General features: G+C 46.6%; 1 protein-coding gene and 1 long non-coding RNA gene across 18 annotated transcripts in view; one reads left to right on the forward strand and one right to left on the reverse strand.

Annotated features, from left to right (window-relative positions):
- ABCC1 (ATP binding cassette subfamily C member 1) overlaps positions 1-25,755 on the forward strand; it is a 192,744-nt gene that overhangs the window by 6,684 nt on the left and 160,305 nt on the right. The gene's annotated exons all lie outside the window — the stretch shown is intronic.
- Positions 11,067-25,755, reverse strand: part of LOC144338368 (uncharacterized) — a 28,388-nt gene continuing 13,699 nt past the window's right edge. Inside the window, exons 2-3 of the long non-coding RNA XR_013412395.1 lie at positions 14,168-14,622; positions 11,067-11,956 (exon numbers count right to left, since the gene is read on the reverse strand). This is a non-coding gene — a long non-coding RNA (uncharacterized LOC144338368). The remainder of the gene's footprint in view (positions 11,957-14,167; positions 14,623-25,755) is intronic.

A 25,755-nucleotide genomic window follows, 5' to 3' on the forward strand; every position in this document is an offset into this window, starting at 1 on the left:
CCACAACCGCGCCTGGCTAATTTTTTGTATTTTTAGTAGAGACGGGGTTTCACTGGGTTAGCCAGGATGGTCTCGATCTCCTGACCTTGTGATCCGCCCGCCTCGGCCTCCCAAAGTGCTGGGATTACAGGCGTGAGCCACCGCGCCCGGCCTACTTACTGCCTTCTAATACATGTAATATTTTGCTTAAGTATTGTGGCTACTCTGTAAACTCCCAGCAAAAGGTCAGCTACATAGGGGCGGGGATTTTTACCTGTGTTTGTTTATGGCTGTAATCCCAGCACCTAGAACTGTGCCTAGGGCTTAGTAAATAACAGTTGACCTTGGAACAATTCAGGGGTTAGTGGTGCTGATGCCCCATGTAGTTGAAAATTTAGGATGCAGCGCAGTGGCTCACACCTGTAATCTCAGCACTTTGGGATGCTGGGGCAGGTGGATCACCTGAGGTCAGGAGTTAGAGACCAGCCTGGCCAACATGGTGAAAGCCTATCTCTATAAAAATTAGCCAGGTGTGGTGGCTCATGCCTGTAATCTCAGCACTTTGGGAGGCTGAGGCAGGCAGATCACCGGAGGTCAGGAGTTCGAGACCAGCCTGGCCAACATGGTGAAAGCCTGTCTCTACAAAAGTTAGCCAGGTGTGGTGGCAGGTGCCTATAATCCCAGTTACTTGGGAAGCTGCAGCATGAGAATTGCTTGCACCTGGGAGGCGGACTTTGCGGTGAGCTGAGATCGTGCCACTGCACTCTAGCCTGGGTGACAGGGCAAGACTCTATCTCAAAAAAAAAAAAAAAAAAGGAAAGAAAATTCAGGTATAACTTTCAACTGCCTAAAAATTTAACTACTAACAGCCTACTATTGACTGGAACCAAGAACATACACAGTTGATAACACAGATTTTGTTGTTGTTTTTTGGTAGAGATGGGGATCTTGCTATGTTGCCCAGGCTGGTCTCAAACTCCTGGCCTCAAGCTATCCTCCTGCCTTGGCCTCCTAAAGTGCTGGGATTATAGGCGTGAGCCACTGCACCTGGCCTAACTCATGTCTTGTGTATATATTGTATACTGTATTCTTACAGTGAAGCAAGGCAGAGAAAAGAAAATGTTAAACTCATAAGAGATTTTTACTGTTAAGTGGAAGTAGATCATCATAAAGGTCTTCATCTTCATTGTCTTCACGTTGAGGAGGCTAAGGAGGAGGAGGAGGAAAGGGAGGGGTTGGTCTTGCTGTCTCAGGGATGGCAGAGGCAGAAGCCTAATCTGAGTATAAGTGGATCTGTGCGGTTTAAATGTGTCTTGTTCAAGGGTCAGCTGTGTTCGTTGAATGAATGACATGAAACACTACAATGGCTTTTGGGCGGTGTCAAAACTTCTTTGTAAGGATTTTAAGGATGAAATCACTTAACTGTCTGAAATGGATACTCAGATAAACAGAGTACTCCAGCTTTCTCATCAGATGGCTTTTTAAAAAATTATTTTATTGTATTTTTTTTTTTTTTTTTTTTAGACAGGCTCTTGCTCTGACACCCAGGCTGGAGTGCAGTGGCACGATCTCAGCTCACTGCAGCCTCAACCTCCTGGGCTCAAGCAGCTCTCCCACTTCAGCTCCCCAGGTAACTGGGACTACAGGCACACACCACCATGCCCAGCTAATTTTTATATTTTTTGTAGAGATAGGGTTTCGCCATGTTGCCCAGGTTGGTTGTGAACGCCTGAACTCAGGCTATCCGCCTGCCTTGGCCTCCCAAAGTGCTGGGATTATAGGTGTGAGCCACTGTGCCTGGCAAAACACCTATTTCATCTTGCAAAGATCAGAACAGGGTTTTGTCCACCCCTCTTTTCCCAGGACTCAATGTCTCACACACAGTGGGGGCTCAGTCAATATTAGAATTTGAGTGTTTGAGGTATGAGTTCCAACCTAGGGGTTAGATATAGCTCACCACTGTGCTGGTTTGGCTTGATTTTAATTATAGGAATGACTGTGATTTTCAGTTTTATTTACTTATTTATTTGAGACGGAGTCTTGCTCTGTTGCCAGGCTGGAGTGCGGTGGCGTGATCTTGGCTCACTGCAGCCTCCACCTCCTGGGTTCAAGCAATTCTCCTGCCTCAGCCTCCCCAGTAGCTGGGGCTACAGGGGCCCGCCACCACACCCAGCTAATTTTTGTGTTTTTGGTAGAGATGGGGTTTCGACCGTGTTGGCCAGCATGGCCTCGATCTCTTGACCTCGTGATCCGCCTGCCTTGGCCTCCCAAAGTGCTGGGATTACAGGCATGAACCACTGTGCCCGCCCTCCAATATTTATTGATTGGCAGATTTCATAGAAACATCTGGATTTCTGGCTTCCCTTGAAAAATCAAGTTCTGCTAGCCCCAGGCCCACATTTATACGTTGTAGTGGTCTGCTGAGGCTGTCCATTTCTGAATTGCTCCAGTTTGCCGCAGTCCCCACCTCTCCCTTTTGTTGCTTTAATTTAAAAGCCAAATGTTTGTTGCCTTTATTTTATTTTATTTTTTTGAGATGAAGTCTTGCTCTGTGACCCAGGCTGGAGTGCAGTGGTGGGATCTCGGCTCACTGCAACCTCTGCCTCCCAGGTTCCATTGATTCTCCTGCCTCAGCCTCCCGAGTAGCTGGGATTAGAGGCCCACACCACCACACTTGGCTTGTTTTTGTATTTTTTAGTAGAGATGGGGTTTCACCATATTGGCCAGGCTGGTCTCGACTTCCTGACTTCAAGTGATCCACCCGCCTCAGCCTCCCAAAGTGCTGGGGTTACAGGCATGAGCCACCATCCCTGGCCTGTTGCCTTTTTAAAATTGTGCTTCCTCACACGTGGTCTGCTTCTCTCATTGATGGAACCCACTTAGCACCTGTTGGTATCTGAGTTGGCATCTCCTGCTTTGCAGGCCAACCTTGAAGTAAACATCGAATTGGTATGTTAGTTTCAGATTTTCACGGCAAAGTAAGGCCTAGCTTTAATGATCAGATCTTAATGGTCAGTACAACTCCAGCTCGTGAAAACTTGCCCAAACATTTTGCCAAAATTAATTAATGGCCAGACATCCTGAGGCAAGCTTCCCCAAGCTTAGCAAGAAAACTGGGATAGGGTGGCATCCCTGCGGGTGGAGGAGTGGTGCTGTGTACCTGCACTTACCTCTTTGAGGCTGAATGGTTGAACGGGGCCTTTGAGGAAGCTGTCTTTTGGGGGTGGGGACATGGAGCACAGTTGCTCAGTGTCGGCCCCGTTGACATGTAGGCCACATCATTCTTTGTGGCCTGGTTGCCGTTCTGTGCAGCGTAGTCTTAGCCCCAAACCTCGCCTCTACCCCCTAGTAGATGCTGGTAGCACCTCCCCTTGTTGTGACAACTGAAAATGTCTCTAGATGTCTCCAGATGTCCCCTGGGGTGTGAAATCACACAGCTGCTGGTGTGGAGGAATATGGGGGAGAAATGTGGAGCAAGACCTTCCTCCTCATCCTGCCTTTCCCTAAGAGGTTGTGGGCTGTTGAAATTCTAGTGTAATTGGCTTACCGGGGTTGCCTTGGAGAAGCTTAATGAGACGTTAAGGAGGTTAAACTCCAATTAGCTAGAGAAGAAACTTGCAGCAGTTTCTTTTTTACTGAGGGCTGTGCCTTTTTACCTTTTTCCATTTTTCCAGTTGGAGTTGTGACAGTTCGTTCTCCCCTGGGAAAACGAAGATGGCTTTCTTTTCCTTTTTCTCTTTTCTTCTGAGACAAGGTCTCCCTCTGTCACCCAGGCTGGAGCGCGGTGGCACAATCACAGCTCAGTGCAGCCTCGACCTCCTGGACTGAAGCGATCTTCCCACCTCAGCCTCCCAAATAGCTGGGACCAGAGGTGCACACCACCATGCCCGGCTAAATTTTTGTATTTTTTGTAGAGTCAGGGTCTTGCCGTGTTGCCCAGGCTTGTCTCAAACTCCTGGGCTCAAGGGATCCTCCTGCTGCGGCCTCCCAGAGTGTTGGGATTTATAGGCGTGAGCCATCATGCCCAGCCGAAAATGGCTTTCTCGAGAGATCAGCTTTGAAGCTCCTTTATTTTAAAGTGCCCCAGGAGAAGTGGACGATTACCAAGTTGAGGTTCCCCTTAAGTGTCCCCTTGGTTTAACTGTGGGATTCATCTCCTGGGGAGGTTGCCAAGTTCTGGAAAGTGGGTGTTAATGACCAGGGAGGGCGGCTCTAGGCTTTGCATCCTGTAACCCTCAGGTAATAATTGAGATATTTATGGAGGTTTTCTCTTCCTCTCTGAGTTTTCTGTGTGAGAAACCTCAGTCTAGGGAGGGAGGCTCTAGGCTAGCATCCTGTAACCCTCAAGTAGTAATCGAGATTTTTATGGAGATTTTATCTTCCTCTCTGTGAATTTTCTCTCTGAGGAACCTCAGTCTACCTTTTATTGGCCTTCTAGGTAATACTTGCTTGGAGAATATGTATGATGCCTAAGTCTTCCCAGTACGAGAAATTTGTGATTGATAGATTGATTTGATGGGGTCTTGCCCTGTTACCCTGGCTGGTTGCACCACTGCGCTGTAATCTCGACCTCCCAGGCCCAAGCGACCCTCCCAACTCACCCTCCCAAGCAGCTGGGACTACAGGCATGCACCGCCACACCCGGCTAATTTTCATATTTTTTTGTAGAGATGGAGTTCCACTATGTTGCCCAGTTTGGTCTTGAACTCCTGAGCTCAAGCAGTCCTCCTGAGCTCATGCGGCCTCCGAGAATGCTGGGATTACAGTTCTGAGCCACCAAGCCCGGTCTCATGTGGTCTTTTATAGCCCTGGGTTCATTGTCTTGTTCTTCTCACACTGTTTTTCATTCATTCGTTTATTCAGTCATTAATTGAGCATCTACTGTGTGCTGCTGCTGTAGACACTGAAGATGCAGCAGTGAACAGGACAGACCAGGCCCATGTTCTTACGGGGTTTATACACTGAAGCTGACCAAAATGATTTCAGATGCTGGGAAGTGCTGCAAAGGCTTGAACCGGGAAGAACTGGATGAGGTGCAAACTACTACAGAGGGATGTCCACAGAAGGCCTTTCAGAGGCGGTGGGGTTTGACCCGAGAGCTCAGTGGCAAAGCTGGCCATGCAAGGATGTGGGGGAAGGGAGTCCCAGCGTGGGAAGCGAATGTGCAAAGGCCTTGAGGAGGATCATGGTGTGGTTAAAGTATGGAAGAGTTTAACTCAAAGGAACTGCAGAGCCCATCTCATAAAAATGTTGCCTGGAGTGTTCTGCAAAATGCATAAAGCACTAACACAATGGCTTGCAGTCCTGGAAATTCCAGGGAAGGCACTTACCAGCTCGGCAAGAAGTAGAGCAATGCATGGTCCCTGGCAGAAGCATGAACCTCCTGATCTATTTATGTTTGAGTGACTCTCAGGGTTTTTTTGTTTGTTTGTTTTTGTTTTGTTGTTGTTCTTTTTTTTTTTTTTTATTTAAATAGATGGGGTCTTGCTATGCTGCTCAGGCTGGTCTCGAACTCCTGGGCTCAAGCAATCCACCCACCTTGGCACCTCCAAGTGCTGGGATTACAGGTGTGAAGCACTACGCCCTGCTGAATGTCAGGTCTTAAAAATTAAGTTTATATTGTTTTACGAGTCTCTTCTCTTTCTCAGAACCTTAACCGAAATGTTTGCAATCAAGACCCACTTGGGTTTCTCCACTCCCCAGTTGCCTTTGATTCTCCGCCAAAGGCTTATTAGTAAGATGATGAGGTACTTTTTTCCTGTGGTTAAGAGGACTTTCTATAGGTTGCTAGAAAACTCTTCTTTTAAAAAGAGATGTTGTTGAATTGGTGTGGCTGGTTGCAGGAAGAAAATCTCACACTGCAACTTTGTTGATGGTGCTATTACTTTAAGGTGATATTCTAGAAGAATATAAAGGGAAAAGTGAAAGTTTTAGTATGTTCCACCCTGCCCTTTGTTCTCAGAAGTAGCCGTTGATGATGATGGTTTCGTTGATGATAGTTTCTTGGGTGTTTTTCAAGAAAAGTTTCAAGCATATGCAAGAATGTCTTCGTTTGTGTGTATATGTTTAAATATTCATTTTTTCCCTCCCTAGTTGGGTATTTTAAATACTGTTTTGTATCTTGGTCTCTTCACTTAACTAGTGTTGATTTTCTTATTTTAAGCCCATGCAAACTGAAAGTAAAAGCCAATCAAATCACACTTCTTTTTTTTTTTTTTTTAAACAAGCCACACATTTGCTTGTTAAATGGCTGAGCCGTGTATTCACCCAGTCCCGTCTTGGTGGCTATCAGGGTCATTCCCAGTTCCTGGTTTTTTTTGCTGTGATAAGCAGTGCTGCATTGAAGGCACATGCATGCAAATATATGTAAATGATTCAGCAGAATAAATTTTCCCACAGGAAATTGCTAGGTTGACAGTATGTGCATTTTGAAATTTGCTAGTTAATTGTCAGGTTACTGCAGCAGTTTATACTCCCACTAATGGGCCCACCAGCACTTATTAAACACCTGTTGTATTCCTGCCATATCAGAAAAATTGAGCAAGCTGGGAAGTGACCAGGCCCATGTTGCTTGGCTGTGTGGGAGAGGGCTTTGCCCAGTTAAGTTAAACCTTACTTTCCAGAGGTAAGGAGATCAAAGCAGGAGCATGCTTTGGTTTTGTTCAGTTTTTTAAAAGATGTGCTTAAATTTTACACATTTTTGGACTTATTTTAAAAATTGCTTTTAAATCAATAATTTAACAATGTGTAAAAATATTACTAATAATCTCACCATGCTAATGTCACTCTGATTTTTACGCCTAATTTAATTGCAGAGTTTTCTGATCACAAAAGTGACATGTATTCCATATGACAGAACAAACAATATAAAGATACTTAAATAAAGCCTGACCATGGTACTGGTATTAGTTTGTTCATGCTGCTGAGAAAAAATACCTGAGATTGGGTAGTTTATAAAGGAAAGAGGTTTAATTGACTCACAGTTCTGCATGGCTGGGGAGGCCTCAGGAAACTTAACAACATGGTGGAAAGGAAAGCAAACATGTCCTTCTTCACATGGTGGCAGGAGACAGAAGTGCAGAGTGAAAAGTAGAAAGGCCCGGTATAAAACCATCAGATCTTTTGAGGACTCACTACAAGGAGAACAGCATGGGGGAACTGCCCACATGATCTAATCACCTCCCATGAGGTCCCTCCCCCAACATGTGGGGATTACAATTGAGATTACAATTCAAGATGAGATTTGTGTGGGGACACAGAGCCATACCATATCATTCTGCCCCTGACCCCTCCCAAATCTCATCTTTCTCATATTTCAAAACACAATTACGCCTTCCCAACACTTCCCCAAAGTCTTAACTCATTTCAGCATTAACCCAAAAGTCTACGTCCAGAATCTCATCTGAGACAACATCTAGTCTCTTCCACCTATGAGCCTGTAAAATCAAAAGAAGTTTGTTAGTTCCCAGATACAGTGGGGGTGCAGGCATTGGGTAAATACACCCATTTGAATGGGAGAAATTGCCCAAAACAAAGGAGCTGCAGGCCCCATGCAAGTCTGGAATCCGACAGGGCAGTCATAAAACTTTAAAGTTCCGTGATTATCTCCTTTGACTCCATGTCTCACATCCAGGTCACACTGATGCAAGAGGTGGGCTTCCACGGCCTTGGCCAGCTCTGCCCCTGTGGCTTTGCAGGGTATAGCCCCCTGCCTGGCTGCTTTCACAGGTTGGCATTGAGTGTCTGCATCCTTTCCGGGCACACGGTGTAGCTGTAGGTGGATCTGCCATGCTGGGTTCTGGATGGTACCCTCTTCTCACAGCTCCACTAGGCAGTACCCCAGTGGGGACTCTGTGTGGGGGCTCTGACCCCACATTTCCCTTCTTTACTGCATTAGCAGAAGTTCTCCATAAGGGTTCCACCCCTGCAGCAAACTTCTGGCTGGACATCCAGGTGTTTGCATCCATCCTCTGAAATCTAGGCGGAGGTTTCCAAACCTCAGATCTTAACTTCTCTGCACCCACAGGCTCAATACCACATGAAAGCTGCCAAGGCTTGGGGCTTGCACCCTCTGAAGGCACAACCTGAGCTACACCTTGGCCCCTTAGCCATGGCTGGAGTGGCTGGGCGCCAAGTCCTAAGGCTGCACACATGGTAGGGGGGGCCTGGGCCCAGCCCAGGAAACCATTTTTCCCTCCTAGGCGTGTGATGGGAGGGGCTGCTGTGAAGATTTCTGATAAGCCCTGGAGACATCTTCCCCATTGTTTTGGAATTGGGCTCCTTGTTACTTTTGCAAATTTCTGCAGCTTGAATTTCTCTTCAGAAAATGGGTTTTTCTTTTCACATTGTCAGACTGCAAATTTCCACTTTTTTTTTTTTTTTGAGATGGAGTCTCGCTGTGTTGTCCAGGCTGGAGTGCAATGGCTTAATCTCGGCTGATTGCAACCTCTACCTCCTGGGTTCAAGCAATTCTCCTGCCTCAGCCTCCAGAGTAGCTGGGATTACAGGCACCCTCCATCATGCCTGGCTGATTATTGTATTTTTGTAGAGACGGGATTTGACCATGTTGGCTAGACTGGTCTCGACTTCCTGACCTCAAGTGATCTGCCCGCCTCAGACTCTGAAAGTGCTGGGGTTACAGGCGTGAGCCACTGCGCCCGGCCAGTTTACACACTTTTATGCTCTGCTTCCTCTTGAATGCTTTGCTGCTTAGTAATTTCTTCCACTGGATGCCCTAAATCATCTCTTTCAAGTTCAAAGTTCCACAGATCTCTAGGGCAGGGTCAAAATGCTGCCAGTCTCTTTGCTAAAGCATAGCAAGGGTCAGGAGAACAGCATGGGGGAGCCGTCCCCGTGATCTTATCACCTCCCATGATGTCCCTTCCCTTAATATGTGGGCATTCCAATTGGGATTACAATTCAAGATGGGATTTAGGTGGGGATACATATCAGTAATCTGTCAGGCTAACCAATAACCAATGTATTCTTGTATTCTCTCTTTGAAATCATATAAATATTTATAAATTTAAATAACTTATTTAGATCAAAATGGATTATGTTGTAATCATTACTCTGCTAGTTTTTTTTTTTTTTTTAATTTTTAAATTTATTTTTTGTAGAGACAGGATCTCCCTATGTTACCCAGGCTGGTTTTGAACCCCTGGCCTGAATCGATCCTCCGGCCTTGGCCTCCCAAAGTGCTGGGATCAAAGTGTGTTAATTTGATAGCTAAAAACTATTTTCATCTGCATTTCAATTACAGTTAGAAGCTATGCATCCTGCAACATATTTTCCAGCAATTTGTGTATTTTCAGTGTGTCTTTCTGTGTCCTTTTTGGGTATGCCTGGACTAGTTTGTCCTTTTCTTATTAGTTTGTTGGGGCTCTTGTTATTGTGGGACCTTTCCTCTTTGTCCAACATGTGTATTTTATAAATATTTTGTTATGGGCCATTGTTTTCCTATTGGCATGTTAACATTTGAGTCTTGTTCTTGCTAGTATGTAGTTTTGCAAGGTTACATTTGTAGCTTGCATACTATTTTGTCTCCTGTGTTTTTATTTACTCTAATAAGAATTTTCCCATGTACCCACATAACCTTTTTAATTAAACCTATAATGTCCAATCAATAGTTCCCTGTGTTGGTGGGCTATACTTACATAATTATTATCTCTGGTTTGACATTTGGGTTGCTGTGTTTTCTTGCTCCCTTTTCTTATTATTTTTGAGACGGAGTCTCGCTCTGTCACCCAGGCTGGAGTGCAGTGGTGCGACCTCGGCTCACTGCAGGCTCTACCTCCCGGGTTCACGCCATTCTCCTGCCTCAGCCTCCCAAGTAGCTGGGACTACAGGTGCCCGCCACCATGCCCAGCTAATTTTTTTGTGTTTTTAGTAGAGACAGGGTTTCACTGTGTTAGCCAGGATGGTCTCAATCTCCTGACCTCATGATCTGCCCACCTTGGCCTCCCAAAGTGCTGGGATTACAGGGATGAGCCACCACACCCAGCCACTTGCTCCCTTTTTTATTTTTTTGAGATAGCATCTCATACTATCACCCAGGCTGGAGTGTATTGCACAGTCTTGGCTCCCTGTCACCTCTGCTCCTGGGTTCAGGTGATTCTCCTGCCTCAGCCACTGGAGTAGCTGGGATTACACATGTGTACTGTGATGCCTGGTTAATTTTTGTATTTTCAGTAGAGATGGGGTTTCACCCTGTTGGCCAGGCTGGTCTCCAACTCCTGACCTCAGGTGATCTGTCCACCTCCTTGGCCTCCCAAAGTGCTGGGATCGCAGGCGAGAGCCACCACGCCTGGTCTTTTTTATTTTTCTTTTAAAGAAAACACTGTCCTGAATACCACACGGGTAGAGTGCGTATTGACTTATTTCCTTAGATAATGATCTCAGGAGTGGAATGAATAACATGTGAAATGGCTTCACTCTAGCCATTGTCTTATTTTCTAAAAGTGGGCTGGCCCAGCTCACCATTCTAGCAGGGTCTAAGGTTACTCTCTGCTGTGGTTATTATTCAGAGTGGACAGTGGTGCATGTTAATGTCAGGCACAGCCAGGCGCGGTGGCTCATGGCTGTAATCCCAGCACTTTGGAAGGCCGAGGTGGGCAGATCACGAGGTCAGGAGTTGGAGACCAGCATGACCAACATGGTGAAACCCGGTCTCTACTAAAAATACAAAAATTAGCTGGGTGTAGTGACAGGTGCCTGTAATCCCAGGTATTTGGGAGGCTGAGGAAGGAGAATTGCTTGAACCCAGGAGACGGAGGTTGCAGTGAACTGAGATTGCGCCACTGCACTCCAGCCTGGGTGATAGAGACTTCATCTCAAAAAAAAAAAAGAAAAGTCAGGCTCTTCTCTGCTTCCTCCATCAGCCTGGCCTGGTAAGGCTGGAGACCTATGGCCAGGAAGAAAGTTGGAGCTCTCTGGCATTGGGACGGGTAACCCAGTAGTTATAATTAGGTTGGCTTATCTGCGAGCCCTTTGATAAGGCTTCACTAATTTACTAACTTAGGATTGCATGTTAGATCAGGATCTCTCTGAGGGCTGCAACTGTAGTTGCTTTTCTCTCTCTCTCTCTCTCTTTTTTTTTTTTTTTTTAAGAGACAGTGTCTCATTCTGTTGCTCAGGCTGGAGTGCAGTGGTATGATCATGGCTCACTGCAGCCTTGAACTCCTGGCCTCAAGCGATCTTCCTGCCTCAGCCTCCTGAGTATCTTGGATTATAGATGCTTGGTCAACATGCCCAGCTAATTTTTAATTTTTTTTAGAGATGAGGTCTTGCCCTGTCACCCAGGCTGGAGTGCAGTGGCATGAACATAGCTCACTGCAGCCTTAAACTTCTGTCCTCAAGCAATTCTCCTGCCTCAGCCTTCCAAAGTGCTGGGATTACAGGTGGGCACCACCGCGCCGGGCCTGCAGTGGTTTAATAGAGCTCTTTCATCTTTAACGTTCATTCCCCATCCCCTGAGATCTGTGGAGTGAGCCGTTTGATGCTTGGTACTTGGGACAAAGCTGGCCTATGTCCAGTTCTCTGCATACTTGGTAGGGGAGTGTTTGGAGAAAATTCACACCCTTTACATTCTCCAAAGGGCCGTGGGGATGGGGTGGAGGAGGCTGGAGTGAAGAGATGGTGTAGCTCCAAAGGAAGCCAGGGAGGTGTATGCCGGGTGAAGAGGCCAAGTTTGGGAGCCTAGGTTTGAAAATCAGTGTAGACGATTCAGGTTAATTCACCCTGTTGTTATAGAGCATCTGTCTGTAGGGTACCCGGGTCTGGGTGAGTCTCTTGGACGGGGTGGATATCAGGTTTCAGCTCTGAAATTGGACTGATGTGTGGGGAGATTCATTCTGCAGTTTTATTTGTAGTTTAGGATTAAGAAAACTTGGACTGGGTACTGTTGCTGTCGTCTGATCCCAGCACTTTGTGATGCTGAGGTGGGGGGATCATTTGAGCCCAGGAGTTTGAGTCCAGCCTGGGCAACAGAAAGACTCCATCCCTACAAAATAATAATAATAATTATTATTAGCTAGGCATGATGGCACATGCCTGTAGTCCCAGCTACTCAGGAGGCGGAGGTGGGAGGATTGCTTGATCCCGGGAGGTTGGGCTGCAGTGAGCTGTGATTGTACCACTGCACTCCAGCCTCGGCACCAGCATGACACTGTCTCCAAAACACAAAAACACGTGTTTAACTACCTAAATCATAGCATATGTGTGAAGCCAGACTATCACAACTCTGAGAACCGCTGACGTACACATATTTCGGAAGTTCCAGGTTTTCTGTTACTATAAACATGGTAGAGATTGAATTACTTAAAGGGATTTCTTTAATCCTACTCTTTCTCCTCTGTGTCTGATGTTATAAGGGGTACACTATAGAATGAAAACAGTGCAGAAATGAGTGAAACATGAAAATCTCTTCTAGAGATTTTTTTTTTTTCCTTTTTTTTTTTTTTTTGAGACGGAGTCTCGCTCTGTTGCCCAGGCTGGAGTGCAGTGGCGCGATCTCGGCTCACTGCAAGCTCCGCCTCCCGGGTTCACGCCATTCTCCTGTCTCAGCCTCCCGAGTAGCTGGGACTACAGGCGCCTGCCACTGCGCCCGGCTAATTTTTTGTATTTTTAGTAGAGATGGGATTTCACCGTGGTCTCGATCTCCTGACCTTGTGATCCGCCCGCCTCGGCCTCCCAAAGTGCTGGGATTACAGGCGTGAGCCACCGTGCCCGGCAGTAATTTTTTTTATTATGTTTTTTGAGACAGAGTCTTGCTCCATGGCCCAGTCTGGAGTGCAGTGGCACGATCTCGGCTCACTGCAACCTCCGTCTCCCAAGTTCAAGTGATTCTCCTGCCTCAGCCTCCCGAGTAGCTGGGATTACAGGTGTGTACCATGCACTACCATGCCCGGCTAACTTTTGTATTTTTAGTAGAGACAAGGTTTGCCGTGTTAGCCAGACTGATCTTGAATTCCTGACCTCAGGTGATCCGCCCACCTCGGCCCCCCAAAGTGCTGGGATTACTGGTGTGAGCCACCGTGCCCGGCCTCTTGTAGAGACAATCTTATTGGCAGGTTGATGTTTTTAATTTTCAGCCTCTCTTCTCCACAGATTCTAAATATATAGTAATTTTTTTTTTTTTTTTTGAGATGGAGTCTTGCTCAGTCGCCCAGGCTGGAGTGCGGTGGCGCAATCTCGGCTCATTGCAAGCTCTGCCTCCCGGGTTCACGCCATTCTCCTGCCTCACCCTCCCGAGTAGTTGGGACTACAGGCGCCCGCCACCACACCTGGCCAATTTTTTTTTGCGTTTTCAGTAGAGACGGGGTTTCACCGTGTTAGCCAGGATGGTCTCGATCTCCTGACCTCATGATCCACCCGCCTCAGCCTCCCAAAGTGCTGGGATTACAGGCATGAGCCACCGCGCCCGGCTATAGTAATTTTTTTTTGAGACAGAGTCTCGCTCTGTTATCCAGGCTGGTGTGCAGTGGCATGATCTCTGCTCACTGCAGCCTCCACCTGCCGAATAGCTAGGACTACAGGCATGCACCACTATGTCCAACTAATTTTTGTATTTTTAGTAGAGATGAGGTTTTACCATTTTGGCCAGGCTGGTGTCAAACTCATGACCTCAGGTGATCCACCTGCCTCAGCCTCCCAAAGTTGCTAGGATTACAGATCTGAGCCACCGTGCCCAGCCATAAATATATGGTATTTTTTTAAAAACAAGAATGGGATTCTACAAAAACGTATATATTTGAGACAGGATTTCCTCTGTTGCTCAGGCTGGAGTGCCAGGGCATGATCATGGCCCACTGCAGCCATGACCTCTCAGGCTCAAGCAATCCTGCCACCTTAGCCTCTGGAGTAGCTGGGACTACAGGTATTCACCACAATGCCCAGCTAATTTTTTTTCTTTTTTTTTTTTTTTGCATTGAAAACAGTCAGCCAGGTGTGGTGGCTCACACCTGTAATCTCAGTACTTTGAGAGGCTGAGGTGGGCAGATCACTTGAGGTCAGCAGTTCAAGGCCAGGCTGTCCAACATGGTGAAACTCCGTATCTACTAAAAATACAAAAATTAACTGTGATGGCGCTTGCCTGTAATCCCAGCTACTGGGAAGGGAGGCATGAGGATTGCTTGAACCTGGGAGCAGGAGGTTCCAGTGAGCCGAGATGATGCCACTGCGCTCCAGCCTGGGCAACAGAGCAAGACTCTGTCTCAGAAAAAACAAGACATATAGTCTTTATTTTTTTGTTTGCATGGACTGGTGCATCTTGATTATGACGCATTTTTGTTAATTGATACGTAATTGCAGATGAAATGAACATGGATCTGAGTATTTGCTGATAATTGTTTCCGATTTAGGCAGCTGGTCATAGTCTTTTCTTTTTTTTTTTTTTGAGAGAGAGTTTCTCTCTTGTTGCCCAGGCTGGAGTGCAGTGGTATGATCTCGGCTCACTGCAACCTCCTTCACCTGGGTTCAGGTAATTCTCCTGCCTCAGCCTCCCAAGTAGCTGGGATTACAGGCATGTGCCACCACGCCTGGCTAATTTTTGTCTTTTTAGTAGAGACGGGTTTTGCCATGTTGGCCAGGCTGGTCTTGAACTCCTGACCTCAGGTGATCCACCCACCTTGGGTTCCCAAAGTGCTGGGATTACAGGCGTGAGCCACTGCTCCCAGCCCATAGTCTTTTTTTTAACCTCTGTGTACAGGTGGGTCCTGGTGAAATTCGAGGCAAGACTTCGGTGAGTGGGTGTCTTAGACCCTTTTAGGAGCTCTTTGCAGGAGGTAGAATCTCCGAGGGTCAGTACCCATGAATTGGTCCCATGGCCTGGCTGGTCCCATTCAGGTGACAGTCTCTGAGGGTCTGGCATAGCCCTTACCTGGGCTCCATACTGGGAATCCAGCTGTGTACAGAGCATGGTTCCCTGCCTTCCTTGAGCCCCAGTCTTGTTGGGGAAATGGCCAAATAAATGAACAGTCATCAGGAAGTGCTATGAAGGGGAGCTGCATGGTGCCCGGTGAGTGCAATAGCAGGATTTCATCTGGTTGGAGAGAAAAAAGGAGATTTCTGAAGTGGGGAAACCCGTTTGATGATACAAGTTTGGCTATGTGTGGCGAAGACCCCAAGTGGCTTAAGATACAAGCTCATTTCTCTCTCATGTAAAAATCCCAGCTAGTGTGGCAGCCCTGTCCCCAAAATAATCAGGGTCCCAGGCCCCTTCCATCTTGTTGCTCTGCTGCCCTCATCTGCATGGATCAAGATGGTGTATCTCCATGTCCATGTGGCAGCCAGTAGGAAAGCAGAGTAAGGGCACAACCTGGAGGTTGCCCGTGTCTCTTGTCACATCCCATTGGCTTGTACCTAGTCATGTGGTATCTCTAGCCTGCAAAGGAGCCTGGGAAATGTAGTTTCCTTTCTAAGCAGTATGTACCCAGCTGAAGATGTTGTTACTCAGGGATGAGGGAGAGTTGATACTGGAGTGCAGCTAGCAGTTTCTGCTACATAGGCAAAAGCAGAAGGTAAGAATGTTCTAGGTAGTGGGAAATGCATGTGCAGAAGCACCGGCCTAATGAGGAAGGCCACTGTGGCTGGAACTCAAAGGGTAGTGGGGAGAAAAGGAACACAATGAGGCTGAGAATTGGGCCTGTAGGACTTGGATCCTGCGGGAAGCCTTGGTGGTTTCCTTTCCCTCCTCCTTGCTTAGGCATTAGTTCTAAGACAGGGATATTTACAACACAATTATTTCTTTAAAATTATATATATATTTTAATTTGTACAGATGAGGTCTCTGTGTGTTGTCCAGGTTAGTTTCAAACCCCTGGGCTCAAGCCATCCTCCTGCCTCGGCCTCCCAAAGTGTTTGGATTACAGGTATGAGCCATTATACCTGCCCTTCAACTCAATCCCTGAAGACAACTTCCTTCTCAAGTGTTGGAAAGAACCAGTGACTAAATCACTTCCAGTCTTTGCTGTATCCCCAACTTACTTATGTGACGTTGGTAAGAGTTTGTTTGTTTATTTAAAGGAGTGGAGAGTTTAATAGGCAAGAAGGGGCAAGAAAGAAGGGAGAAGGAAGAAGCTCCCCTGTAGAGAGACAGAGGGAGGGGGGCTCCAAAGCTGAGAGAGGGAACCCCAGCTGCCATAGATAGCAGCTAGGTATATATAGAGGCTGGAAGAGGCGGTGTCTGATTTGCATAGGGCTCAGGGGATTGGTTTGACTAGGCATGTCTTTCATGTAGTGCATGCAAAAGCTGGCCCTCCCACCCTAGCCTTTTAATATGCAAATGCAGGGTACCATGATGTTCTGCACACTTGGGGGATGCGTGGCGGCGGCCATGTTGCCAGGAACATGTGGGGAAAGGGCAAGAAGGCTGTGGGAATCGCCATGTTTGGGTGGACCAGTTTCTAATGGCTTGTATTTGCATATCAAAGGTTGCTGGCCTGTCTCTAAGAGCCAGGGCTTTACAAGAGACTTTTCCGGAGATGCTTTAAAAACTAAAAATTTCCCAAGGACCCCTTTTTCCTCTCTATTTGCCCAAAATAATTTCTTGACTCCTACAACATTACCCCCTGTGGAGATGCCACACTAACTGCTGTTAGGGGGTTTTGGGCGACGACTTCTTCTGGCTACTTCCTGGTGACAAGGGGTGTCGAATGGGGAACAGCAGCTATGGCTCCTCCTGGGGTGGATCTGAGGGTCCTCAGAAGAATGGTGTGTCCATGTGTGGTTCAGTTTACAACACCATTTGGAGTTTGATTGCTTCAGTCTGAAGAAAGAATTTCCTTTCCTGGCCAACACACCAAAATGATACAGCTCTGATGAGTGAAGGAATACCAGGGTTCTTGGTCCTCATGCTGGTTTAGATAAAATGACACAGACACACATGGAGTGGTTTTAAGGAGTGGAGAGTTTAATAGGCAAGAAGGAAGGGAGAAGGAAGAAGGTCCCCTGCACAGAGACAGAGGAGGGGAAGCTCCAAAGCTGAGAGAGGGAACCTCCAAGAGTTTATTTTATAAATAAAATAACGTGCATTGAGGTTGCTCTGTGTTGTGTGGTATGCCCAGCCCTCTCTGCGCATACCTTGTTTCAGGCAAACAGTCATGCTGGGTGGGTGCTATAATGACTTTTTATTTTAGATGGGGAAACTGTGATACAGTTAAACATGCCCAGGATCGTATCGCTAGCAAGGGGTGGACACGGTATTCAAATCCAGCAGTTTGACTCAAAGCCTGCCCTTTCCCCAGCTTTTTTGCACCTCAGTCGTTTGAGTCTAGTCTTCAGGATTTTGACATCTGTCTCTTACCTTGTATCTGTTAGGACTGCATTTGGCTTCAAGAAACAGCCCAACTTCAGCAGCCTAAGCAGAAAGGTATTTATTTGTTTATTTTTTACATGTCAGGAATTCCAGTACCTCTTGGAGTTGCTGGCATTGGATTAGTGATGCAGAGCCCTTAGGACTGACATCTCTGCTGTTTTCATTGTCTTTTCCTCAAGGCCCCTAAACGGCTGCTACAGCCCTAACCAATATATCTGGGTTCAAGGTAGGAAGAGGGAAAGGTCGCACCAGCCTCATGGGTTCCTTTCTATTCAGGAAAGTCAAAGCCTTCCCCAAAGGCTTCTCTGTCCACACTGCAGACTTCTGCTCATGTCTCCTTGGCTGGAACTGGATTACAGGACCATTTCTAGCTGCAAGGGAGGCGGGAAAAACTATAATTTTGTTTTATGCTTCTCTAGGAGGAAACAGTAACAGAGAAACTTTTGAGTAAGCCAGGCACTATTGTCCAACATGTACTTATTTACTTTTTTTTTTTTTTTGAGACAAGATCTGGCTGGCTCTGTTGCCCAGGCTAGAGTGTGGTGGCATGATCTCAGCTCACTGTAATCTCTACTTCGTAGGCTGAAGCCATCCTCCCACCTTAGCCTCCAGAGTAGCTAGGACTACTGCATGCACCACCACACCTGGCTAATTTTTGTATTATTTGTAGAGATGAGGTCTCACCCTGTTGCCCAGGCTGCTTTTGAACTCGTGAGCTCAAGCCATCTGCCCACCTCAGCCTCCCAAAGTGCTGAGATGACAGGCATGAGCCACCACACTCAGCTAATGTTTTTCTTTCAATCAATTCACTTTTTAAGCCTTAACAAAGTTATCGCAAAAGGAAGTTTCGTATCACTTTAGAATGTATTTGAAGTCACAGGTGGGTCATTTTATGTGCTTACTTAATAGCTATTAATGCAAATATAGCACTAAGAAGAAAATATATTCTTTAAATCGCCTATATCAGTGGTTCTTAACTCTGGATGATTTTGTCTCCAGGGGACATTTGGCAGTGTCTGGAAACATTGTTGGCTGTCGTGATGGGGCAGGGAGTGCCTGCCTAGAGTCTAGTGGCAGAGGCCAGGTATGTGCTAAACATCCTACAATACAGGATGGGCTCCCACAGTGAAAAGTCCTCTGGACCCAAATGTCAGTAGTACTGCAGTTGAGAAACCCTGGCATGGACGCAGTCCACCTGCTGCCAGGAGTTATATACAAGCCATGTTATGGTAATACTGCAATATGTCCATTGTGATTGTGTTTTCTCCTGGGTGACTATCAGCAACACTGTGGCCTGCTTGGTGGTTTTCAAGGTCCGTTCTCACAGTTACTATCAGATCTCCAGCAATCCTGTGATGCAGTTTAAAATGTTCGTGTCATGTGGGCTGGGCATGTTGACTCATGCTTGTAATTCTAGCACTTTGGGAGGTCAAGGCTGGAGAATGGCTTGAGCCCAGGAGTTTGAAACCAGCTTGGGCAACGTAGCAAGACCCCATCTCTACAAAAATTTTTTAAAAAAATTAGCTAGGTTTGATGGTGCATGCCTGTTGTCACAGCTACTGAGGAGGTAGAGGTGGGATGATCACTTGGGCCTGGGAGGTTGAGGCTGCAGTGAGCCACGATTGCACCACTGTATTCCAGCTTGGGCAACAGAGTGAGACCCTGTCCCCCCCCCCCCAAAAAAAAAAAAAAGAATGTGCATGCAAATTCGAGATATCAAGATATGTCCCTTACAGAGACTGGTGAGGACGCGGCTCATTGACCCTAAAGCTGAAGTGGTTGAAATGATAGCCCTCTTGCCAGGCAAATCCTATGTGAGTGCTTCTAAAAGAGCACTGTGCCTTGCAGAGAGTATTCCTGGGACCTGGCAGAAATCAGGGCCTCTTGGTGACCATGTGCTTTGGAAAGGGCTGTGCTTTGGCAAGTGGGAGATTTTATTTTTTATTTTCTCCTGTCTGCCTTGGTTTGGCAAACACAAACATGGCCTAGGCATGGGCCTTGTGGAGACAAGAAGGCAGCTGGTAGGTGGACATTATCAGCGATCAGGCTGCTGGCAGGTTTGCCTGAGCTGGCCTGGTCTGGTAGCTTGACCATGATGCTCACCCCCCATTAAAGTTAATTGAGCTATTACAGAGTGGGAGTGGGGAGTGGGGGGGTGTGATGACTGCCTGTTTCCTTGAGTTGGTGTGGCTAAGAAGTAAGGGAATTTTTTATTTTTCCTTCTTAATTCTGGAAACTTAGAAAAAAGCCTCTCACCATCCCTTAATCATTCAGTTAGAGAGACCAGGCTGTTGATGTGGACATACTGCATTTCATGGAATCCTAGAGGCCAGCATTTGTGACTTGCATCCTGATTTCAGAGATGTTAGGATATAAAAAGTAGCCAGCAGCGTTTATAGGATGTGCTAATTGAGAGACGCAGACAAGTATCAAAGATAGCAAAATAGGAAGAAACAGAGTCTTAGAATCAATGCAGTATAATAATAGCTTCTAGTTTCTGTCTGTCTGTCTGTCTTTCTGTGTTTGATACGGAGTCTCACTCTGTCGCCCAGGCTGGAGTGCAGTGGCATGATCTCGATTCACTGCAGCCTCTGTCTCCCGGGTTCAAGTGATCCTCCCATCTCAGCCTCCAAGTCACTGGGATTACAAGTTGTTTGCCACCATGCCCAGCTAATTTTTGCATTTTTAATAGAGACAGGGTTTCACCATGTTGGCCAGGTTGGTCTCGAACCCCTGACCTCAAGTGATCCCCCCGCCTTGGCTTCCCAAAGTGCTGGGATGACAGGTATGAGCCACCATGTCCAGCCTCCCCTCACCCTTAAGCACAGCTCTTAGGCAGTCAGAGATGTTGCCTGCTGTATTTCTTGTTCTGCTTTTACTCATGGTTTAAAAATCCTTGCCCCAGAATGTAAGCCCCATGGCCAATGCTACCTACCACCTTTAGGGGTGGCCTCTCCTGGGGTGCAGGAGATCATGCAGTTTGTATTGTGACAGCTGGGTCATTTTTTAATCGGATCACCTGCCCCAGTTTGCTTGGCTCTTAAGTACTTGGGAGTTCTCCTGGTTTTTTGCTCTTGTGAAATGGCCCAGCTTGTACACGTTGTTCCTTTTCTTGCTGGAGTTATTTCCTTTGGACTCCTGTCTGTAAAGTTGGATTGCTGGGTGAAAGTGGGGTATGCATGGTTAGGCTTTTCTCTGCCTAAATTCTGGGTTGCTTTTCAGATTGATCACCTTTTATTTGTGTTTTGTGTGTGTGTGTGTTTTTTTTTCTTTTTTTTGAGACTGAGTTTTGCTTGTTGCCCAGGCTGGAGTGCAATGGCAGGATCTTGGCTCATAGCAACCTCTGCCTCCTGGGTTCAAGTGGTTTTCCTTCCTCAGCCTCCCAAGTAGCTGGGATTACAGGCATGTGCCACCATGCCCGACTAATTTTGTATTTTTATTACAGACGGGGGTTTCTCCCATGTTGGTCAAACTGGTCTGGAACTCCCAACCTCAGGTGATCCACCCACCTCAGCCTCCCAAGGTACTGGGATTATAGGGGTGAGCCACTGCACCTGGCCACCTTTTATTTGTTGAATGAGTATTTAATAAGCGTGTCCTATATGCATCAGGAGAATTAAATGGACATGGTCTTGCTTTGGGGGAAATGACAGGTAGTAGAGAAAGACACATCTAGAACTCAACAGAGGCCAGACGTGGTGGCTCACGCCTGTTATCCCAGCACTCTGGGAGGCCGAGGTGGGCGGATCACCTGAGATCAGGAGTTCGAGACCAGCCTGGCCAACATGGTGAAATCCCGTCTCTACTAAAATATAAAATCAATCGGGCATAGTGATGGCACATGCCTGTGATCCCAGCTACTTGGGAGGCTGAGGCAGGAGAATTGCTTGAACCCGGGAGGCAGACATTGCAGTGAGCCGAGATTGCACTACTGCACTCCAGCCTGGGCAACAAGAGCAAAACTCTGTCTCCAAAAGAAAAAGAAAAAGAAAAAGAAAACTCAACAGAGAAAAGGTGGATCATTAATGTTTCCTTGGCACTTCCGAAGTGCCAGGGACTGTTGTTAATGCCTTTTAAGTGCTAATAATAATTTAATCATGACAAGCTCCCTGTGAAGCAGGGACTGTGATTGTTCCCACCTTATGGGTGGGGAAAGGAGGCAGAGAGAGGTGAATTCACCCAGCTAGTAAATGACAGGACTGGACTGAAACCCAGGCTGTCTGGCTCCAGGGCCTGGCCAGTACCCCATGCTCCATCTTGCCCCATAAATACCCTGGGGGGGTGCCAGAGAGGAGTCTTTTCCAACAGGCTGTGCCAGATGAGTTTGGCTCATCTTGGAGGCTGGAGGATTAGTCCGTCTACTAGGGGGGCTTCAGCATTTTGGCATGTGGCTTTATGAGCTGTTTACTCTAACAGTGATGATGACAATGGTCTTAGTAGTGATAATACTGTGGGAGAAGTAACTGCAGCAAACTCAACCCCTAACGAGTCCTCTGTCTTCCCCACATTGTGTGCAATAGCCATGAGAGATGGGTGTTATTCTTTTAATTTGGCACGCAGGAACTGGAAGCCAGAGAGGTTGGGTGACTTCCCCCAGACCACACAGCCTGGAAATAGTAGGACCAGGACTTGAGCCCAGATCTGCTGCCGCAGAGCCCATGCCCTTGACTACCATGTCATGGTCAGTCCCTTCGACCCTGCCTGCCCCTGGGCCATCTGTGTTGTGATGCTGGCTGGCCAGGATGGGGAGTGAGGGTTTCAGTTTGGCATAGCACAGGGAGATGGGTGAGCCAGGACACTCCTTGAGATGGGAGGCTCTGGGGTTGGGGGAGAGGGAGTAGTGGAGACTGGGGTGTCTCCGAGGGAGTGTTTGAAGATGACAGTGGTTTTTCCAGTTTCTTGTTCTTAGCTATATTCAAGAAAAGATTAAGCCAGAAAATTTCTCTCTGAGTTTCACAACTTCTGGGAGCTTTTGCAACGTCTGGGTGATGCAGCATTTTCCTGGTTTGAATCCTAAGTGAAGTTTCATTTTCCTTCACTTAACTCATCCTGGCTCTGGCCTGTCTTCCCAGCTGTATTGGCCATCTGGTCCTCTTCTGGCTCTTTGTCCCATTTTTTATGATCTATTTTTATTTTTAAGAGAGATGGGGTCTCACTATGTTGCCCAGTCTGTTCTGGAACTCCTGGACCCAAGTGATCCTCTTTCCTCGGTCTCCCAAAATACCGGGATTATAGGCATGAGCCACCGTGGCCAGCTTGTACCCCCTAAGCTTGTGACTGTCTTCCGTGTATGTCCCTCTTGGAGTGAGGTTCCCTCCTGTCTCCATGTTGGCAAATCTTAGCACCTTGGCCATTTGAGATGGAGGTCTGTGTTGCCTAGGCTGGTCCTGAACTCATGGTCTCAAGTGATCCTCCCATTTTGGCCTTTGAAAGTGCTGGGATTACAGGTGTGAGCCACTGTGCCCAGCCAACCCTTCGTAGATTTTAGTCACTTCAAGAAGCCTGCTTTGACCTCTCGAGTGGAAATAACGACTTCCAGGAGTAGGGTGGTCACGGGGCACCCATCTGTTGTCACGTGAATGATTTTATCCATATTAAGGAGGCAGTACATGCAACAGCGAGCTAGCCTGTCTGTGTTGAAATTTTCTTCTTTTTACGGGCTGTACAACTTTGGGCAAGTTGCTTTACTTCTCTGTGCCTTAGTCTCTTCCTCAGCAAAATGGAAAAAATACTGCCCATTTTAAATGGGTGAAAATGAAATATTTAATATATAAATTTTCATCTTCACAATGTCTCTGATGAAAAGCAGGTATTGGTTGCACATGGTGCTCATGCCTGTAATCCCAGCACTGTGGGAGGCCAAGGGGGGAAGATTGCTTGAGGCCAGGAGCTTGAGACCAGCCTGGGGAACATGGCCAGACCACATCTCTTAAAAATTTAGCTGGATTTGGTGGCATGCACCTGTGGTTCTAACTTTGGAGGGTGAGATGGGAGGCTCTCCTGAGCTCAGGAGATTGAGGCTGCAGTGAGCTATGATTGCACACCACTGCTTTCCAGCCTGGGTGACAGAGTGAAACCCCATCTCAAAAACAAACAACAACAACAACAACAACAACAAAAAACAGGTATTGTCCTTGCTGTATGAATGGGGAAGCTGAGTTTTCCTTTTTGCTTTGTGAAACTCTTTTCTGGATATCTTTTGCCTCTTATGTGTATCTCTTTGATGGTACTTTGTGCTTTTAAAATCTTTCATAATGTCCATTTATGTACCTACGTTATATTCAAGAGTCTAAGCTTTTTGAGGGCAGGATTTAAATGTGGTTGTTTCTGGTTCAAATCCTGATGCAAGCCAAACTCAGTAAATTTTTTAAATGAATGGGTAGGCTGGTGGTTGGGTCTTCAGAGTCACTAAATACTGGTGGCAGGAGTGGGACCACACAGAAAAGAATGTTAAGGCAGTGGATCTCAATGGGGAGTGATCTGTCTCTCGGAGGACGTTCAGTGATGTCTAGAGACATTTTCGTTGTCACAGTTTGGGGTGGGGGTGCAGTTGCTGTCTATTGGGTTGGGGTCAGGAATGCTATAAACATCCTATGATACACAGGACAGACTTATCCAGCCTAAAACATCAGTAGTGTTGAGGGTGAGAAACCTTGGATTTATTAAGGCAACAAGCAACATATTAATAGCAACAGGAAAAGACATACATTTAAGTTTTTTTTTGGCCAGGCGTGTTGGCTCACACCTGTAGTCCCAGCACTTTGGGAGGCTGAGGCAGGCGGATCATGAGGTCGAGAGATTGAGACCATCCTGGACAACATGGTGAAACCCCATCTCTACTAAAAATACAAAAATTGGCTGGGCGTGGTGGTGCTCGCTTGTAGTCCCAGCTACTTGGGAGGCTGAGGCAGAAGAATCACTTGAACCCGGGAGGCGGACGTTGCAGTGAGTTGAGATTGCGCCACTGCATTCCAGCCTGGAGACAGAGCGAGACTCCATGTCAAAAAAAAAAAAAAAAAAAAAAAAATTTTTTTTTCCACAAATGCAAAGTAGTCTAGATGAGGTACACTCTTCCTGAGATGATAAAGTGAGGCCTAAGTGTATTTATTAATTCTTTTGAGGAGAGTGTTAAAGGCAGCATGTGCAAGGCAAAGATTTGCATATAGCCAAAATGACCCTGGGGCTTATTCTCTCTCTCTCTTTTTTTTTTTTTAATAAACAGCTTTGTTAAGATGTAACTCACATACCATATGATGCACCTATAAAGTGTGCCACTCAGTTTAGTATATTCAGAATTGTGCATGCCTCCAGTCTCCAGGTAGGCAAATCTTAGTACCTCGGTCCTTCTTAGATTTTATTTTTTAGAGATGGGGTCTCACTATGTTGCCCTGGCTGGTCTTGAACTCCTGGCCTCAAGCCTTCTTGGTCTTCCTCCCATCTTGGCCTCTTGGCCTTCCAGAGTGACTGTATTCAATATTCAAAGTGACTATAGTCAACATTAGATATTTTTATGACCCTACTTATTTATTTTTATTTTTATTTATTTATTTTTTTTTGAGATGGAGTCTCGCTCTGTGGCCCAGGCTGGAGTGCAGTGGCCGGATCTCAGCTCACTGCAAGCTCCGCCTCCCGGGTTTACGCCATTCTTCTGCCTCAGCCTCCCGAGTAGCTGGGACTACAGGCGCCCGCCACCTCGCCTGGCTAGTTTTTTGTATTTTTTAGTAAAGACGGGGTTTCACCGTGTTAGCCAGGATGGTCTCGATCTCCTGACCTCGTGATCCGCCCGTCTCGGCCTCCCAAAGTGCTGGGATTACAGGCTTGAGCCACCGCGCCCGGCCTATTTTTATTTAAGACCTGGTGTGGTGTGTGCCTGGCCTTGTGATCACAAATGCTAGCTACACTGAGTTGACATTTTGCTGAGACTCGTTCTGATGTCCATTCATAGATTCTATAGGTACTTCCTGAGTGCTTGCCACACCCCAGGAATTCTGCACAGTGAGTGGGGAGTGATATTTTGAGGGACAGCTCCAGTGCATTCACTGCCCTAAAGAAACAGTCTAGGGAGAGCGAGACATCGAAAAAATAACATATAAAATAAACATCTGATGGAGACATAGAAAGATGCCAGCCTTCAACAATTTTTGACTTTGAGCAGGGGTTGGCATGCTTTTTCTGTGAAGGATTGGGTAATACATACTTTAGGTCTCGCAGGCCCAGGGGCAAATAGTCTTCCTTATAATATGTATATAAAAATTGGCCAGTCATGGTGGCTTATGCCTGTAATCTCAGCACTTTGAGAGGCCAAGGTGGGAGGATTGCTTGAGCCCAGGAGTTTGAGATCAGCCTCAGCAACAAAGTGAGACTCTGTTTGTATTAGTCTGTTCTCAGTGCTGCTATAAAGAACTGCCCAACACTAGGTAGTTTATAAAGGAAAGAGGTTTAATTGACTTACAATTCCACAG

The sequence above is a fragment of the Macaca mulatta genome, chromosome 20, assembly GCF_049350105.2.
Source record: "Macaca mulatta isolate MMU2019108-1 chromosome 20, T2T-MMU8v2.0, whole genome shotgun sequence".
In the NCBI taxonomy this organism is placed as follows: Eukaryota; Metazoa; Chordata; class Mammalia; order Primates; family Cercopithecidae; genus Macaca; species Macaca mulatta.